Source organism: Gopherus flavomarginatus, chromosome 2 (assembly GCF_025201925.1).
Source record: "Gopherus flavomarginatus isolate rGopFla2 chromosome 2, rGopFla2.mat.asm, whole genome shotgun sequence".
NCBI classification, from domain to species: domain Eukaryota; kingdom Metazoa; phylum Chordata; order Testudines; family Testudinidae; genus Gopherus; species Gopherus flavomarginatus.
This window is the reverse complement of record NC_066618.1, coordinates 137,744,042-137,756,515: the sequence shown is the minus strand read 5'-3', so window position 1 is coordinate 137,756,515 and position 12,474 is coordinate 137,744,042. Positions and strand designations below refer to the sequence as shown.

The 12,474-nt window shown below is 45.1% G+C and overlaps 1 non-coding gene across 1 annotated transcript; it reads left to right on the top strand.

The window, feature by feature from the left end:
- The first annotated feature begins 12,034 nt into the window (after nucleotides 1-12,034).
- On the top strand, nucleotides 12,035-12,106 carry TRNAC-GCA (transfer RNA cysteine (anticodon GCA)). Its single transcript has one exon. It is a non-coding gene; the product is annotated as a tRNA-Cys (tRNA).
- Nucleotides 12,107-12,474: the final 368 nt, after the last annotated feature.

Below are 12,474 nucleotides of genomic sequence, written 5' to 3'. Positions count from 1 at the left end.
TTATACTGCATGTTTCTATGGGCTTACATTTAACAGTGTAAGAAGGTTGACTCCTATAATGTTTTCAGTGATGAGTTTTGCTTTTAGTACAGTGCCACTAGAGAATACGTATTAATCTTAGCCTCTTATTCATTAGCAGAGTGCAACAGAAGACATTAACTTCCTTTGTCCTCTAGCCATGCTATGTAAATAATTTACAACATACTTCCCCACTATGGGTTTTTTGTTTGGCTTTTGTTTTGCTAGAATTTTTTCGGAGTGGACTAAAGTAGGCTTCTTTACACAAACCTCGTATTGTTCCTCATGACTAGGCCAATTGAGTCAATTCCTGTGGAAGCAGACACTGTCTTTATTTCAATTAGATTGTGGATGATAATGTCCAGTGTTAGTTCTGTAGCACCCAGCAGCACAATATATTTTTGTTAGAGCTGTGTTACAAATGTAGTGCTTGTAGCAAAACTAGGCTTATTGCCAGCTTTGTGCAGACCATTCAAAAGGATCATTTGCCAGTTTCATTAGTTTTCACCCTAAGCAATTTCCCCCAAGTGTTATGCATTATAATGGAATAGCAGAAAAGGGAAGGCAAAGAATAAGGTTTACTATGACATGTTCTTCTCGCTCTGAAACTATAGAAAGAGTTCTTCTGAAGAGTCATAATCACATTCAAACAAGAGATCAATTTAAGTGGGTAGGAGAGACTATATCAAGGGCACAGATTGTCCTCTCCCACAGTAATATCCTTAGGAAGGGACACAAGAGGGAGGAAACAGCAGTAATATTACCTTCATGAATCTTTTCCCAAATCACACTGTTGTGGGGAAACAGAGTTTACAGTAATTTAGGGTAATAAAGAATCTGCACAAACCCAGAAACCCTGTCTCTATCATGGATCTATTGCCTCCAGCCCATATTTTACTTCTTGTCAGGACAGGAAAAGCCAGTGGCTACTTCAACAAACCCTGCTTAATGAGGTTTCTCAGGTACACAGGGAAGTGATTTGTGAGATGGGTATAATTGAGCAATGGTTTCTTTAGTATTGTCCAGATTATGGGATGCTAGAGGGTTAGTGGTAGATTTCCTTTCTTGGAATAATGGTGATGTCAACCATTTCTGCTAGCAGGTATCCCAGACACTGTGGATTCTCTTTCACTAGCTACTCAAGGCATGGGCTGGTTATCGGTAGTGGCTCAGATTTCTGAGATACCTTCCAAGATTTCCTGATTTGTGATTGGTGCCAAATGTTTGGAATGAGTGTGCTACATTATCAATCTCTCTTAGCTTGTTTACTCCTAGTGTCTGAAAATACCATCTCTGATGCAGAGGGATCCTCTCCGAAGCAGGGCCATTGTGAGAGTGCGGGGGGGAGGCAAATCTGGCATTCTTGGAGTCATTCCAAATGACAGGATGACGTAATATCCAAAATATGTCTGTGGGACGTGACTTTCTTGCCACTGCAGCAGAGGACAAGTACAATCTCTTGGTTTCTCCTACCATCGATGAAGTTTTTATACATATGTATGCATATATATATATATATATATATATATATATATATATATATATATATATATATATAGTGCCAATTTATATCTTTGCTAATGTTTTCTTCCAGTGATTGTCACATTTTCTAGCTTCCTGCTGTTTCTGTGAAGGACATCTGAAAATTAAGAAAACCATAGTAATTGTAGGAATGATCAGGGAGGAGGATACTTCAGTGTCAGCATGTAAACAGCAACAGTCTAAGAGTAGCAGGTTGATTTCCGGGCAATCTTCTTGAGTGTTATGAGTAGTATTGAGTGGTGATTCCAGGAGCAGCTCATGGTGATGGGACCATCTTTCCCAAGGATGGGGAGACCTCCATCTACCACCTGATGAAGTTGTGATTTCATTAGAACTGGAAACTAATGGATATCCACCCTGTGTCCACACTCAGCCTGAGGACCAGATATAGTGTGTGACTGGCTAACATATGTTAGATCTCAAAGATTGCCTTAGAAAAACTTAAGTTTCGGGCTTGACTATCAGCAGTTCTGTCAGCAAAGATACTGATGTCACTTGGAATGAGTCACTGGAGCTGACCCAACATGTCCATCAGCTTTGCTGCAGTATCTGGTGTTCTGTTGAATAACAGGTGCCCACTGGGTCCTATTTGGCCTCACAAATGAAGCATATGCAGTTAATACTTTGTTTCAGGGGACTATTCTTCATTTGAAGCTGGATGGGAATAATGTCATTTTTTTGTCTTTAATTATTTTTAAGAACATAAGAACAGCTTGTGACAGGTTGGATCACAGAAACCCTCCTGGGAGCTGCCACCTAATGTGCCAAGACTACCTCTGCTCCTGTTTTCCATGCCAGCTCAGGACTCCAGCACCCTGTCTTGCTGGGCCAAACACTCCCATCTGCTCCAACAAAGACCTAGGGTCTGAATTACTTGCCCCAAAGCTGCAGGTTTACCTGAAAACAGCCCACAAAAGTGTGCTTGTCCTTAGCACTCAGATGCCCAACTCCCAATGGAGTCTAAACCCAAACAAATCCGTTTTACTCTGTATAAAGCTTATGCAGGGTAAACTCATAGATTGTTCGCCTTCTATAACACTGATAGAGAGATATGCGCAGTTGTTCACTCCGCCAGGTATTAACACATACTCTGAGTTAATTAATAAGTAAAAAATGATTGTATTAAATACAGAAAGTAGGATTTAAGTGGTTACAAGTGGTAACAGGCAGAACAAAGTCACCAAGCAAAATAAAATAAAATGTGCAAATCTATATCTAATCAAACTGAATACAGATCAGATCCTCACCAGTTCCAGAATGCTCCCTTTTACGGACTAATCTCCTTTTAGCCTAGGTCCAGCAATCACTCACACCCCCTGTAATTACTGTCCTTTGTTCCAGTTTCTTTCAAGTATTCTGGAGGGTGGAGAGGCTCCCTCTTTAGACAGCTGAAGGCAAAACGGAGGGGTCTCCCAGGGCTTTAAATAGACTTTCTCTTGTGAGTGGAGATCCCCTCATCTCTCCTATTCAAAGTCCAGCTCCAATCTGGAGTTCTGGAGTCACCTGGGCAAGTCATATGTCCAGGCATGACTCACAGTCCTTACAGGCAGAAGCCATTGTCCACATGGTATCCTGTATGTCTCCAGGAAGCCTTTTTATGTGGATTGGAGCATTCCAAGATCCATTGTTCCCCAAGTGCTTCCTGATCGGGTACTTAAACCTGTGAATTCCTTCCTAAAGAAGCTGACCAAATGTCTCACAAAACTTGCTTGATTTCTAAGGCCTTGGCTACACTGGAGAGTTGCAGCGCTGGTGGTGGCTTTACAGCGCTGCAACTTACTCACCATCCACACTTGCAAGGCACATACAGCGCTGTATCTCCCTGGATACAGCGCTGGCTGTACTCTTCCTCTGCCTGGGGAATAACGACTGCAGCGCTGGTGATGCAGCACTGCTCCACCAGTGTGGCCACCAAAAGCGCTGTTATTGGCCTCCAGAAGAGTTCGGAGGTATCCCAGAATGCCTGCTCAGCCACTCTGCTCATCAGTTCAAACTCTACTGCCCTGGCCTCAGGTGACCCGCCCTTTAAATGCCCCAGGAATTTTAATAATCCCCTTCCTGTTTGCTCAGCCAGGTGTGGAATGCAATCAGTGAATCTTTCCAGGTGACCATGCCTCCACACGCCAAACAAGCCCTAGCATAGAGCAATGGCGAGTTGCTGGACCTCATCAGTGTTTGCGGGGAGGAAGCTGTGCAGTCACAGCTGCGCTCCAGCCGTAGGAATTACGATACCTATGGGCAGATATCAAGGGCCATGCTGGAAAGGGGCCATGACCAGGACGCAATGCAGTGCAGGATTAAAGTGAAGGAGCTGCGGAGTGCCTATTGAAAAGCCCGTGAGGGAAACAGCCACTCTGGTGCTGCCCCTACGACCTGCCGTTTTTACAGAGAGCTGGACGCAATACTTGGGGGTGACCCCACCACCAACCACGATGGACACTTCAGAGAGGGGGGGAGGTGGAGGTGGAGGAGGAGGAAACCGAGAGTGAGGGTACTGGGGTGGAGGGAGACACCCCGGAGTCCCTGGAAGCATGCAGCCAGGAGCTCTTCTCAAGCCAGGAGGAAGGCAGCCAGTCGCAGCTGCCGGTACTTGGTGAAGGACAAGCAGAGGAGCGGGTTCCCGGTAAGCGGCTTTTATTTTCAGGATGGAAATGTTTCGGGAGAGGAGGGGGGGTTATGGCTGCATGCATGCATACCTAGATGTGGAATAGCCCATTGATGTGGTCTGTCACGTCATGGTAATTGGCCTCAGTAATCTCTTCAAAAGTTTCAGCCAGAGCGTAGGCAATGAGCTTCCACAAGTTTATAGGGAAAGCCACTGTGGTCCTTGTCCCAGTCAGGCTAACGCATCTGCGCCACTGTGCCGCGAGGGGTGGGGGGACCATTGCTGCACACAGGTAAGCTGCATAGGGGCCAGGGCGGAATTCGCATGGCTGTAGAAGACCCTCCCGCTCTTCCCAGGTGACCCACAGCAGCTAGATATCTTCAAGGATTAACTCCTGTGGAAAATGTTGTGAGAGTGTTCACTGTAGGTGTCCTCTGCAGCAGTTTGCTTTCCCCAACGCACAGAAACCCCAGCACAGCCCTGAAGCAATAATTCCCCCTTCCCAGGTGTCCCGCAGCAGCAAGATAGCTTTCAGGATTAACTCCTGTGGAAAATGTTGGGAGAGTGTTCACTGTAGGTGTCCCCTGCAGCAATTTGCTTTCCTCAATGCACAGAAACCCCTGCACAGCCCTGAAGCAATCAGTCCCCCTTACTCATCATTTAGGGGCTCCTGTTGGTTATGTGCACTGTCTTTGGTATGGGATAATTATGCTAAAGTGAAGACTGTAAACTCCTTCACTGTCTGGGAATAACTGTCTGAGATATAAACAATACTGCCTCTGTTAACTGTAGCCTTTTTTTCCTTTCCACAAGGACCTTGAGTTCTCAGCTGCCCGTGTTAACAGCAGCTCAAAGACTCCAAAAACTGCGGAAGAAGCCGCAAAAAAGCAAAGACGACCTGCTGCAAGCAGTTATGGATCACTCTGCCAGAGAGAATAAAAAACTGCAGGACTGGAGGGAAAGGGAAAGCAGGATCCACCAGAGAAATGGAGCAGCCAGGAAGAAAAGCACAAAGCAGCTGATAAGCATCCTGGCGCGCCAAGCGGACTCTATCCAAGCGCTCGTAGCCATGCAGGCAGAGCACTACTGTGCCGCCCCCAAACCCGTCCCAAAGCTCTATCCCTTGTGCCTCAATGTCAGCTTCAAACGCCCTTCCCCAGCATCTAGGTTCTTACCTCCACCAGCTGCCTCCAACACCTGTACATTCACCAACCAGCCCTGAGAACTACGACCCTTCCCCTCTGCACTCAACCCCCATCACCATGCAGTGCTGAAGTGCAGCAGTCATTGCACAGCACTCCAGACATGACATATTCAAACCTGTGACTGTACAGTTCCCCACCACACATCCCTGCCCTTTTAGGTTCCCGAAATGTTGTGTGTCTGTCAATAAGGTTATTTTCTTTTCAATAAATGAATTCTTGGCTTGAAAACAGTCTTTATTATTGCAGAAAGTCAAAGATACCTTAGAACAGGAAAGAAACAGGCACTGCAAATCAACTTAGGAAAAACAGATTCCTACTAACATTGTAACCACTGCACTTCACTCCCGTGCAAGGCACCAAACATTACTGTTGGTTTTCAGCCTCAAATTCCTCCCTCAAGGCATCCCTGATCCTTGAAGCCCTGTGCTGGGCCTCTCTAGTAGCCCTGCTCTCTGGCTGTGCAAATTCAGCCTCCAGGTGTTGAACCTCAGAGGTCCATGCCTGACTGAATGTTTCACCCTTCCCTTCACAAATATTATGGAGGGTACAGTACGCGGATATAACCGCAGGGATGCTGCTTTCCCCCAAGTCTAGCTTCCCATACAGAGATAGCCAGCGCCCTTTTAAACGGCCAAAAGTACACTCCACAGTCATTCTGCACCAGCTCAGCCTGTAGTTGAACTGGTCCTTGCTCCTATCAAGCTTCCCTGTATACAGTTTCATGAGCCAAGGCATTAACGGGTAAGCGGGGTCTCCAAGGATCACAATGGGCATTTCAACATCCCCTACTGTGATCTTCAGGTCTGGGGAAAAAGTCCCTGCCTGCAGCTTCCTAAACAGGCCAGTGTTCCAAAAGATTCGTGCATCATGCCCCTTTCCAGGCCAGCCTGTGTTAATGTCAATGAAATGCCCACGGTGATCCACAAGCGCCTGGAGAACCATAGAGAAATACCCCTTCCGATTAACGTACTCGGATGCTAGGTGGGGTGGTGCCAGAATAGGAATATGCATTCCATCTATCACCCCTCCACAGTTAGGGAAACCCATTTGTGCAAAGCCATCCACAATGTCCCGCACGTTCCCCAGAGTCATGGTTTTTCTTAGCAGGATGCAATTAATGGCCCTGCAAACTTGCATCAAAACGACTCCAACGGTCGACTTTCCCACTCCAAACTGGTTCCCGACTGATTGGTAGCTGTCTGGAGTTGCCAGTTTCCAGATTGCAATAGCCACTCGCTTCTCCACCATCAGGGCAGCTCTCAATTGCATGTCCTTGCGCCGCAGGGTGGGGGCGAGCTCAGCACATGGTCCCATGAAAGTGGCTTTTCTCATCCAAAAGTTCTGCAGCCACTGCTCGTCATCCCAGACTTCCATGACGATGTGATCCCACCACTCAGTGCTTGTTTCCCGAGCCCAAAAGCGGCATTCCACGGTGCTGAGCATTTCCGTCAAAGCCACAAGCAATGTCGTGTCGTACGCGTCAGGCGACATGCAATCATCGTCGGACTCCTCATCACTTTGGAGCTTAAGGAATAGCTCAACTGCCAAACATGATGCGCTGGCGACACTCGTCAGAAAAGTCCTCAGCAGTTCGGGCTCCATTTCCCACAGAAATCGCGCTGCACAGAAACCATTGGGAGAGTCACAATGGCGCCAAACGTGGACGGAAAAACAGGGACTGCTGGGATGCAAAGCGATGCATCACGGGGCATTGGAACAGGAAGCAGAATGACCCGCACCCTTCCGTCCCCTTCCCACAGCCTACGGTGCCAAAATGGGACGAGGTGCTCTGTGGAATAGCTGCCCATAATGCACCACTCCCAACAGCGCTGCAAATGCTGCAAATGTGGCCACACTGCAGTGCTGGTAGCTGTCAGTGTGGCCACACTCCAGCGCTTTTCCTACACAGCTGTACGAAGACAGCTGTAACTCCCAGTGCTGCAGACTGGGAGTGTAGCCAAGTGTAGCCAAGGCCTAAGCAAGTACACAGCCAATATTCTTAATCTGAAGTACAAAATGATATATGTTTACAAATAGGATGAATGATACAGTAGAGATATGTTACATGGCACAGACAGCACAAAACATATTCCAATTATATCATATTCCCATAAAGCATTATGGGGTACAACATCACACAGCCATACTGGGTCAGGCCAGTAGTCCATCTAACCCAGTGTCCTGTCTTCCGACAGAGGCCAATGCTTTTGGACTGGATTTGCGACATATAAAGGAATTTGTGGTAGTGCAGTGAGCTATCACTGGATCTGCTATGTCAGCTAGCCAGGTTTCAATAAAATAGATTGTTTGGGGGGCCTCATCTGTAATGAGGTTGTTGATAGCTGTCTGGTTAACCTCTGATCTTGCAGTGATCAACACAAACCTGAGATGTTGGGGTTAGTCTTTGTGAGCTGCAGCCTCACGTGAAGCGGTGTGTGACTTGAGTTGACTAGAGTGGCTGTGGTTGTTCATTGATGCATTTTCTCAGAATCAGTTTGTGTTTTCTGCAGTTGTATGTTGCTTTTATGACTTGGATCTCAAAGGATAAATAGAGGGTGGGGCATCAGATATCCAGTGTGCAGCCACATTGCTTGACTCCTTGGAACACAGTATTAAGGTTGCATCAACAACTACTGTCAAAGAATTCTCTCATTCTTGAATTGTCCTACAGTGCAGTGAAAGCAGTACATTATCCACATCTCCCAGTCAGATTAATATTATTAGCTATAATTTTTCCTTGAGGTGCGTCAACTATTCAGTTCTTTGAGTCAGCTCATGGGCACAGAGCTATTCTACAGATTGGTCAAGAAAAAGAACAAATCGAAAATGAAACAGAAGTAAAACTACCAATGGGACATAAAAGTTTTGAAGTCAATAGGTTTTATCTTTTTCTGGCTGAATTTTGAATAAGAACAAGTTTCTTATGTACTCTGTCACCGAAACACTTTGTATGTGAGACTGGTCAGGGAGGGATGCTTGTTGGAATGATGATTATTCAAAGCTGGAGTGGTACTCAAAATAAACAGATACTATGTAGTTCCAGAAAGACATTTGCTAACAAAATACACATATTTGATGAGTTGTAAAATTTGGGACCTTAAAGTGCTTAGCAGTGTGCCTTGAAATTGGAGCAGGCAAAGCTCCAGCTTCAAATTAGGAACTTTGGGGAAGTCATGTAATTTGACTTTCCAATCTTGCACTGTATAATCTATGTAACGAGATTCCAGGATTGTTGCTCTGATGCCTAGAATGTCTGTTGAGTCAGTGTGAAGCAATGGAAAGTGCTGCAAGCGTGGCTGAGAGCTCTTTTTGTTCAGAACATCAGTAGGTTGAATCATCACTGAGATTCGTGGTCTGTTACCATCCAATTTTTAAGCTTTCAGTATTATTTCCTTTATAAATTACACCCATGTGGTTTGCAACTCAGCTACAATAAGGCATGTATTTATGCCCAGCCAAGAGTCCCAGACCATTATAACAGCAAAGGAACTCAGCCAAACACCACCCTTATTCTACGGATAACTATCATACAACAATTAGTTTGGTCGCTTGGGTGGGACTGCGCAGCCAGTGGATTACTTGGCCCAACTGCCACAGTTCTTCAAAACCACACAGACACAATAATCCTAAACACACACAGTCTCTCCCTACAGCACACCCCTCACTTGCCACCTGCACAAATCAACACACATCTTCCAGGTTTGACACTCTCTGTTTTTGTGTCTCTCTGAAGCGTCGAATGCCTGTTGACTTAACATGAAGCAATGGAAACAACTGCAAGCTTGGCTGAGAGCTCTTTTTGTTTGAAATATCACCAGGTTCAGTCATCACTGGGCCCTTTGAAAACTAAATGTACTGTTGGTGTCCAAAGGTTCTGTGGTGGTTGGAATGTGACAGCTGATCAGAGATAGAGGGAGTAACAGCTATATGGGGTAACACAGAGGTGGTTGTACCTCCACCAGAGGATAGCTAAGTGCACAAACTTTTTGTGCAACATGTAGCCACAGCAGCATTGCTCACTACAACACAGTACATGGAAACAAGAACCCCAAAATACTACCAGCCTACATGCTGTTGTATGTGACTTCACTGTTACAAGCCACTTTGTGTTGTGTTAGCATGTTTGTCACTGTGGGGTTTTGTGAGTGTATTTTCTGCTATAGTGTTCAGTAAAATAGTACACAGGCATATTGGTGGGCAGGCCTGCCACAGGTACTGAAACAGTCTGATTCTAAGCCATATTGAATTGGGCACAAGTGAAAACAGTTCCTGCAATATAAGCCCAGGCCTCAGGTTTGAGGCCAAATCCACCTACACACAAATCTCTCCAGCTTCAGATGAGACTCAGAACCCTGCAGGGGCTGAGGGTTCAAGCCCATGTCCAGCTAGGATCCAGAGTTGAAGACCTATTGCTTTGAAGTATAGAGGCTGTGACATTGCACTCCATATTTTTTACTGAAATATGCTTATGGGTGTGAATATGATGTAACTGGAACATGCTTTATGCAAAAGATCTCTTGTAAAGTATCATAAAGGTTATAACCTACTCAATATATTCCTCCTATTTGTATGCATGTATCATTCTTGTATCTGAAGCTAGAAATATGAAGTATAATTCTGAGGTCCTATTGTAATTATACAAAGTGTGGGCCATTAATGGTGGTTTAGAATCTTGATGGCTCCCATTGAGGGAGGGAGTCCTGGGGCCTCTGACAGTCCCCTCCTTGACCCTGAATCAACATTTTGTTGTGAGGGGTCACCATTTCAGTTTCCATCCTCCCTCTGACATGGTGGCAAGGGTTACTATTGGCCTTCTATATACATAGCAATATAGCATGCACATGCTACAGATTTGTTGGGTTAAATATTGTTGGAGCTGGGAGCACACCGAATCCAATGTTGGTTGGTTCCTGGCCTCAATTATAGTCTTAATCATTCCCTGCAATGTATTCAGCATGTGGAGGGCCAATTTGGCAGTCTGTTTGAGAGTGGTGGTGGCCACTGTCAGGTGGGTGAGATCCGCACTTATGACCAGTCCCATGGTTGTTTCCAATCATTCCAACTGCTCGTTTCTCATGGCCTCCTGTACAAGGAGCCCACTATGGTCTGCCTTTTCCAGAGGAGGACAATAGTTACAAACTTCCTGAAGCAGGAACTCCTGGTAGGTAGTCACATTTTGTACAAGAGTGTATTTTCCAGGGTCACTTTGGTAGCTAACCAGCCCACTCCATTCATAGATTTGCTTTTTACTCACTATATGTTTGAATACTTTGGGGACATAGACTTCTGGTTTCCCACCAGCAGCTTGGAATAACATGTCCTTTTGCCAATCAAGCACCACAAGAACTTTTATGTGTTCCAAAATGTAGAATGCCTGAAATGATAAGGAAGCCTTTTGTAGCACATCCACTGACTTCCTCCACTGCAAGCCCAAGTAGTTTTGCATAACGATGTGATTCTACCAGTCTGTGCTTCTGGCCCTGCTCCAGAAGCACTGGTCTACATAGAGAGCATCAGCACCTACACCAAGCATCATGAGCAGCATCAGTTAGTTTGAATTTTCCATGTCTGTGTCCTCTTCCTCCTGCTCCCACTCCTGCTCCATCAATAGGCTGTTTAGGCACCTTTGGTGGGTCATAAAATACTACCAAAAAGTCCACTAGCATCTCTCAGAGGTTCTGCACATTTCCTGAAACAAGACTGAAAGCACAAGCAATAGAAGTCCTTCAAATGGTACCTTTTCCATATTGCTGGCTCCAGTTGCTAAGATTGCACAGAACAAAAAATTCACTCGACAGGATGTGTTGGCAAGCTGTTCAAACTTCCTGTAACATTCAGAGTGGAGCGTCAAATTTTCCCACACTGCATGACAGTCAAAGGGCTAGAGAAACCACATTTCAGAAGGACAGTAGGAAGTCTGGGATATGGTTGGCTGGACTTGAGTCTGGGTGCTGCAGTGTGGATGCCAGAGCCCTAGGTTTAAGCCTATGTTATAAAATTCTTGAGCTAGGGTTGACAATCATTGTAGATGTTTAAGCCCTGGGTTTGCTAACCCAGAATCCACAGATTTAAGTCCTACTACCTTGTGCTTACATTGCAATGTAAACATATAGCCTCAAGCCTTTCCTTGGTTATTTCAATGGGAGTGAGCAATCAAGCCCTAAGCAATTTCCAAACAAAATTAAGTAATTCTACATAATTCTAAGTAATCACTGGAAAATGACAAGTAGTTATCTGACTATGAATCAGTAATGAAAAATGAATACATAATTTTGGGGTTTGACTGTTGCTTCTAGCTTCTAATTATTAGCAACTGTTCAGATCCTATACTGAGAAATATTTTAACCCAAATGGTATAAAAGTAGAAGATATGATGTTCTGGGAAGCTGAGAGAATAATACCAAGGGGAAAAATAATTGGCCTTGCTGCTGGCTTTCCATTAAGAAGGAAGATTAAAACGATGCATTCACTGGAAACAGAAATTAACTTCAAAGGTTACATATTAGAAATGGGCATTTGATATAATGTTAGAAAAAGGAGCGCTCAGGGTATATCTACCCTGCAATTGAACACCTGCTGCTGGCCAATGCCAGCTGACAGGATCCCAAGGCTCAGGATATGTGGCTGTAAAATTGTGGTGTACATGTCAGGGTATAGCAGTCATGGGGGTATAGCTCAGTGGTAGAGTGTTTGACTGCAGATCAAGTGGTCCTTGGTTCATATCTAAGTGTCCCCTTAGAAACCAGGGGGAGGGATAGCTCAGTGGTTTGAGCATTGGCTTGCTAAACACAGGGTTGTGAGTTCAACGCTTGAGGGAGTCATTTGGGGATTTAGTTGGGGAGTGGTCCTGCATTGAGCAGGGGGTTGGACTAGATGACCTCCTGAGGTCCCTTCCAACCCTGATAGTCTATGATTCTAGTCTATCTCAGGAGAGGGGAAGGCTGCAGAGCCTGGAGAAATATCTGTGACAGATGAAGGACATTTATACAAGAACTAAACTGAAGAGATTTTGGGGACTGACTTAAATAGTAACCATCAAATAAGCAATATCTAGTTGTTGTTGTTGTTTAGGAAGAAGTAAGATAGCCAATGTAGCTTCCTCTA